The sequence below is a fragment of the Nerophis ophidion genome, linkage group LG01 (genome assembly GCF_033978795.1).
Source record: "Nerophis ophidion isolate RoL-2023_Sa linkage group LG01, RoL_Noph_v1.0, whole genome shotgun sequence".
NCBI lineage: Eukaryota > Metazoa > Chordata > Actinopteri > Syngnathiformes > Syngnathidae > Nerophis > Nerophis ophidion.
The window spans coordinates 70874962-70883167 of NC_084611.1; positions in this window are offsets into that span (position 1 = coordinate 70874962).

The following is an 8206-nucleotide window of genomic DNA, read 5'->3' on the forward strand; positions in this document are numbered from 1 at the left end:
TCTGCTTTGTGCAAGCCTTTTGTTTGTACCCTTTTGTTTGATCTTGTTTTAGTGTTAAATTAAATCATGTTTTCCCGCACAATGCCTGCCGCCATCTCTGCATCTTGGGGTTCGTCACAAACTCAATGTGACAAGATTTAATTATTGAACACGATTCAAATCAAGAGAAAGAATATAAATGTAATGGTAATAATTGAGCTAGCCCTAGACTAGAGATAAGCGGTTTGCGGTCTCATCCGCGGAGTCCGCGGATAAACCGCGGGTCGGGCGGTTGACATGACGAAAAACTAGATTTTAATTAGATTCGGGCGGGTGGCGGTTGAACCTTCCGGAAATATTTGATATGCATGGTTCTGGGAGCGGTATCCTTTGCCATTCAAAGTGCCATTTAAGACCCGTGTCATAAAGCGAAGAAGACAATAAGAGCCGCTAATATTCTCCTGAATGACTGCCGGCAGTCACCCAGATAATAAGTATTAGGGCGTGCTATGAAGCCATTGGCTTTGTTGCCTTCTACAACATGTACGATCTGCTTGTCAGTCCAGCATCAAGTTGTGTGTGGCAGTCTGTGGCTTCCGCAGCAACACGCACACGATTGCAAGGCATACTGGGTGACACAGAGTACACTAATGGTTGTGATATAAACAATTTTAACACTCTTAGTAATATGCGCCACGCTGTGAAGCCACACCAATGTTTACAAGTGAAATTTAAACCCACCTCACAGTAACACAACATAAACACAACACAACAAATACCCATAATCCTTTGTATTCGTGACACCCCTGACTATTTTATACACCCCGCTAGCAGCAAACCCCGACACCCCAGGATGTGTCACGGATACAAAGGATTATGGGTATTTGTTGTGTTGCGTTTATGTTGTGTTACTGTGATGATGTTCTCCCGAAATTTGTTTGTCATTCTTGTTGGGTGTGGCTTCACAGCGTGGCGCATATTACTAAGTGTTAAAGTTGTTTGTATCACAATCATCAGTGTACTCTGTATCACCCAGTATGCCTTTCAATCTTGAACGTGTAATTGCGGAAGCTGCACACAACATGTTGCCGGACTAACAATCGGTTCGTACTTGTTGTTGAAGGTGTTTAAGGCAATGGCTTCACAGCACGCCCATATTCTTGTAATCAGGATGAACGCAATTGGATAATCGCGGGAACGTTAGCGGCTCCAATTGTCATCATTACTCTGTGAAACAGGTTTAAATAGCTCTGTGAGTGGTAAAGGCGGACAACCTCTGATGTATATCTGCGGGCGGTTGGAGGGCGGGTACGGTCCTGATAAAATGTTGGTTCGGGTGGACGGCGGGTGGATGACGACTTTGGTGATGCGGATGCGGATGATATAATTGCCTATCCGCGCATCTCTACCCTAGACATTTCTGTACTGGAAAAGTTGGGCACGGAGGTCAAAAAGGTTAAGAACCCCTGAATTAAGTCAAAGCAAGATGGCAATAGTTAATTACCTAATTCATCAAAACAACACAATGGAGTAATTTGTCAGTCAGAGTCATTATGGTGGCAGACTGGCTTGTAATCTAGTGAACAGCATCTCTAGTACGTCATTACAATGATAACAGAAGTGTGCCTAATTTTGTGGTCTGCTATGAAGAGGGACCAGCCAGGACACCACTTGTGTTGTGTTATCACTCGTGCCTATATGTGGGTCACTAGTTAGGGAAGTTACAAAATGTGTTTTAACAAGCATTGATTTAAGAACAGTTGACATTACAGCATTGATGTAGATATTGCAGTCAGCACAATATCGCCTCAGGCACCAGTTAATAGAAGGCATTTTAGAGATGGCGGTAAAAGATGTGCAAGACTACCAGACACACGTCCCAAACTGAGCTAAAACATTTGATATCTGTTTTATCTTATCAACATGGCTCAAGAATGATAAAGCCCTGAGCTTCAGACCATAACAGTACACAGGCAGGAGACAACAACACCGACAGAAATAAAAACTACATCATAGCCATGCCTATAGTTCAGGAGAATATGGCATTTTTTTACCATTAAACTGTAACCTTATCATGCATTTGAGTAGGGACTTTTTTTTTCATGTATTTTTGACAAGCATGCGTGCATTTACGTTTATTCCAAACACAAGAGGTCCTCCGTCTACACCAGGGGTGCCCGCGCTTTTTCAGCAGGCGAGCTACTTTTCATTTGACCAAGTCGAGGGGATCTACCTCATTCATATATACAATTTATATTAATGAAATAGAAGTTAAAGGTTTTTAAAGAGAGATTTTCTTATTTAAACGGGGATAGCAGGTCCATTCTATGTGTCATACTTGATCATTTCGCGATATTGCCATATTTTTGCTGAAAGGATTTAGTCGAGAACATCCACGATAAAGTTTGCAACTTTTGGTCGCTAATAAAAAAGCCTTGCCTGTACCGGAAGTCGCAGATGATGACGTCACAAGGGTGAGGGCTCCTCACTTCCTCACATTGTTTTTAGTGGGAGCCTCCAGCAGCAAGAGCTATTCGGACCGAGAAAACGACAATTTCCCCATTAATTTGAGCGAGGATGAAAGATTTGTGGATGATGATATTGATAGCGAAGGACTAGAAGAAAAAAATAAAATAAAATAAAATAAAGTAAAAAAATAAAGGCAATTGCATTGGGACGGATTCAGGTGTTTTTAGACACATTTACTATGATAATTCTGGGAAATCCCTTATCTTTCTATTGTGTTGCTAGTGTTTTAGTGAGATTAAATAGTACCTGATAGTCGGAGGGGTGTGTCCACGGGTGTCTTGACGCCAGTGTCTGATGGAAGTCGACGGCAGCTGCATGGGCGGCGCAAGCTCAGCTGATCTCCGGTAAGAGGCGACTTTTTACCACAATTTTCTCACCGAAACCTGCCGGTTGTTGGTCACAAAAGTCATTCATGAAGTTTGCTTCTTTTGTGAATTTATTATGGGTCTACTGAGAAAGTTACCAAATCTGCCAGGTCAAAAGTATACATACAGCAATGTTAATATTTGATTACATGTCCTTTGGCAAGTTTGACTGCAATAAGGCACTTTTGGTGGCCATCCACAAGCTTCTGGCAAGCTTCTGGTTGAATTATTGACCACTCCTCTTGAAAAAATAGGTGCAGTTCATCTAGATTTGTTGTTTTTTCTGACATGGACTTGTTTATTCAGCATGTTAAAGTCAGGACTTTGTGAAAGCCATTCTAAAACCTTAATTCTAGCCTGATTTAGCCATTCCTTTACCACTTTTGACCTCCGGGCTGATGATTCTAGATTAACCTGAAGAATTTGGAGGTAATCCTCCTTTTTCATTGTCCCATTTACTCTCTGTAAAGCACCAGTTCCATTGGCAGCAAAACAGGCCCAGAGCATAATACTACCACCACCACGCTTGACAGTAGGAATTGGTGTTCCCGGGATTAAAGGCCTCACCTTTTCTCCTCCAAACATATTACTGGGTGTTGTGGCCAAACAGCTCAATTTTAGTTTCATCTGACATCACATGGACAAAGATAAGTCCTCCTTTATGTCCAGTACCACATAAAAGTGGTTGTTTTTTGGCATCTAATTTGTCCAGCTTCCATACTCGTTTTTCTACACTTTACAAGAAATACATTGGCGGCAAACTCAGGAGCTTACTAACTTGTGCACGTCAGCTTTCGGAGACTCTTATTTTGTTAGCGCAGGAAGGATGGAGCAGAACTTTTATTGTGAAGACAGGAACTGTGCGGTCAGTCTTTAGGCATTTGACAGGAGGTACGGTTGAAATAAAAACTGTTTCTCGCCTTCCTGACTGCCTTTTTTTCCCTTCACACTGAGCATGCAGCAGCCAGCATCTTTTCACAAGATAGGGACGGCGTGGCACGGTTGGGAGAGTAGCCGTGCCAGCAACCTGAGGGTTCTTGGTTCTATCCCCAGCTTCTACCAACCTAGTCACATCCGTTGTGTCCTTGAGCAAGACACTTCACCCTTGCTCCTGATGGGTTGTGGTTAGCCTTGCATGGCAGCTCCCGCCATCAGTGTGTGAATGTGTGTGTGAATGTGGAAATAGTGTCAAAGCACTTTGAGTACCTTGAAGGTATAAAAGCGCTATACAAGTATATTCCATTTACCAAGATCCTTGGGTGCCGCGAATGTCACTCAAGTGAAAAAAGTGATGTCATAGCGAAGATTGATGATCACAAATTTTTTCAATGCCAGGCTGGTGGTCGACTGACACACCCACCGTGATCGACCGGTAGCTCGCCAGCGATGTAATGGACACCGCTGGTCTACACACTGGCTGTACACAGAACACATTAAGGCAATATGAAATAATTAAATGATACAGTAAAAAAAAGGGAATACTTATTTAAATAATAATAAATGATAAATGGGTTGTACTTGTATAGCGCTTTTCTACCTTCAAGGTACTCAAGCGGGGTTTGCTGCTAGCGAGGTGTATAAAATAGTCAGGAGTGTCATGGATGCAAAGGATTCTGGGTGTTTGTTGTGTTGCGTTTATGTTGTGTTACTGGGAGGATGTTCTACCGAAATGTGTTTGTCATTCTTGTTTGGTGTGACTTCACAGCGTGGCGCATATTAGTAAAAGTGTTACAATTGTTTATATCACAACCATTAGTGTACTCTGTGTCACCCAGTATGCCTTGCAGTCGTGTGCGTGTGTTGCTGGACTGTCAAGCAGATCTACATGCGGTAGAAGGCGACAAAGCCAATGGCTTCATTGGACGCCCTAATACATATTAACTGTGCGACTGCCGGCAGTCATTCTAGAGATTGTTTGCGTCTCTTATTGTCTTCTTCGCTTTGAATGGTAAACGATACCAATCTCAGAACCATGTATATCAAATATTTCCGAATGGTTCAACCGCCACCCGCCCGAATATAATTAAAATCTATTTTTTCGTCATGTCACCCGCCCGACCCGCGGTTTATCCGCGGACTCCGCGGATGAGACCGCAAACCGCGCATCTCTAGTGTCCGCCCTGAGATCGGTAGGTTGGGCGTTAAAACCCCGGCGGAGTCATACCAAAGACTATAAAAATGGGACCCATTGCCTCCCTGCTTGGCACTCAGCATCAAGGGTTGAAATGGGGGGTTACATCGCCATAAATTTTCCCCGGGCGCGGCACCGCTGCTGCTCACTGCTCCCCTCACTTCCCAAAGGGTGATCAAGGGGATGGGTCAAATGCAGAGGACAAATTTCACCACACCTAGTGTGTGTGTGACAATCATGGGTACTTTAACTTTAACTCAATAATGAGATCAAGTTATCACTGTCCATTCCATAGGAGCAGAGTCTTTCGCATGTTTAAAGAACTCAGCTTTATTCTTGATGATGGTCACGGCATTTGACCACTTAGGCCTGTGCATGCAGCTAATGTTGGTTTATGTTTTTCTGCTTCAGTTTTACTTCATTTTCCACTTTCTCTTTAGTTCTGTTCGACACACTGCCAGCAGAAGAGTGTCTAACTTTTGGGAGACATAATGAGAGTAGATAGTTAACTAAACAGACAGAAGTTACATTGTCATTTCTCATTGTAGTGACTCAGGACTACATTTTCCTGCCTACATATTCTCCCGCCTGGGCATTCTTCCGCCACATGCACACAACCGTTTCTTTTTTTTCTTTTAGTACTGTATTAATTTATGGGAGCGGGTTCAAACCACAAGGACCGCCTGTATTGTTTGTTGCCTCTGCAAGCCTCGGGCCCAAATGACTAAACAACATTTGGTCATCAGTGATACTCTGTAGGATTCATTTTAGAAATGTTCTATAAAATCTGCCCTCATAAAAATAGCACGATATAAAATAGCTGACATATGAATCCTAGCAGGCAGTACTTTTGTTTGTAATGTTTAAATTGTGTTACTTAGTAGGTCACAAAAGCTGTTCAATTGGGTTGTGACTTCCATCCATCCATTTCTACCGCTTATTTCTTTTGGGGTCGCGGGGGGCACTGGTGCTTATCTCAGCTACAATCGGGCGGAAGGCGGGGTACACCCTGGACAAGTCGCCACCTCATCGCAGGGCCAACACAGATAGACAAACAACATTCACACTCACATTCACACACTAGGGCCAATTTAGTGCTGCCAATCAACCTATCCCCAGGTGCATGTTTTTGGAGGTGGGAGGAAGCCGGAGTACCCGGAGGAAACCCACACATTCACGGGGAGAACATGCAAACTCCACACAGAAAGATCCCGAGCCCGGGATTGAACCCTGACTACTCAGGACCTTCGTATTGTGAGGCAGACGCACTAACCCCTCTCCCACCGTGAAGCCCGGGATGTGACTTGAAATATCTTTTTTTGCACAGTTCTTGGTCTGATGACAAAAATGCCATTGTAAACGCTAAATACGAACAAGTATGAACTCAGCTTTGATAACTTGATAGACGTAACTCAAGAACTCCCATTGTGTTTAGCATTCTTAAAGGCCTACTGAAATGAGATTTTCTTATTCAAACGGGAATAGCAGGTCCATTCTATGTGTCATACTTAATCATTTCGCGATATTGCCATATTTTTGCTGAAAGGATTTAGAAGAGAACATTGACGATAAAGTTCGCAACTTTTGGTCGCTAATAGAAAAGCGCTGCCTTTACCGGAAGTATGTGCGTGTGACGTCACTGGTTGCAGGGGTCCACACATATTCACATTGTTTTTAATGGGAGCCACCAGCAGTAAGAGCAATTCGGACCGAGAAAGCGACAATTTCCCCATTAATTTGAGCGAGGATGAAAGATTTGTGAATTAGGATATTGATAGTGAAGGACTACAAAAAAAATAAAGTGTGAGCGTTTCAGATGTAATTAGATACGTTTACTAGGATAATTCTGGATGATCCCTTATCTGCTTATTGTTTTAATAGTGTTTTAGTGAGATTCTAAAGATTGTAAAGACATACCTCAAGGTCGGATGGCTGCGGTCAACACAGAGAGAAGCCGAGGATCCAAGCTCATAGCTGCCTTTTAAACAGCTGCTGCAGGACGACGAATAATCCAATGATTTCTCCGGTAAGATATACAGGTATATCACAATTTCCCCATCCAAAAAACATGCTGGTTGACGTAAAGAAAACATGTTCACCTGACCGCTCTGTGTTAAAGCTTCACAACAAACAAAGAAACACCGGCTGTGTCTCGGTGCTAAAGACAGCTGCAATCCACCGCTCTCCACCAACAGCATTGTTCTTTATAGTCTCCATTATTAAATGAACAAATTGCAGAAGATTCAGCAACACAGATGTCCAAAAAACTGTGTTATTACGTCATGAACAGAGACGACTTTTAGCCGCTAATGGTGCAAAGCTAATATTTCCTGACAATCCTTGACGTCATGCAAACGCGTCATCATTTAAAATTTTAAACTGCAATTTAGTCAACTAAAAAGGCCGTATTGGCATGTGTTGCAATGTTAATATTTCATCATTGATATATAAACTATATGACTGCATGATCGGTAGTAGTGGGTTTCAGTAGGCCTTTAAAGAAACATTATTAATTTTGGATTTTTTCTGTGGAATTTTGAACATTAAAAAGATTCTGATTATCTTGTGTAGTTTTAATACAATTCAAATAAAAAGGGCTACACTTGGATTAGGGTTGGGTCAATCAATCAATCTGTCAATCCATTCCATGTCCAAACCAGTCAAAGGTTCCTTGTGTTGATATATGATATAAATTTGGCCGACAATAAAGCTTTTAATGCTATTGTTATATTGTGTGTACTGGTATGACAAATAAAGCTCCTTAAATCCTAACAATGCATGATGATGACGTATTTCAGTTGCTTCCCACAAATTTGACGGTGACGAGCGAACGAAGGCGTCCTCAACGCTAGTTCTCGCATCCATGGTGAGAAATAAACTACGTTTCAATACAAGTAGGAGGGTCAGAGGACAATGAACAGCTAAACATGCTACACTACACACCATAGAACGATTTTTAAAAGCATAGATGACTGCCAAGCTAAAGCTCTTGAATATGAACACAGGTGGACAGATCGATACAAATATTGACAGTAATGAGACCAGCTAGATATTCAGTATATAGTTGATGCTACAGTGATTAGATCAATATATTTTTTAGCACAAAAGTGTTGGTCGTTTTTATTATTGTTAAGAAACTCAGGAAATAAAATCCAAAAGTAGCTTTTGTGTTTGTTAAGTTATATTGCACTATTGCCTTTAT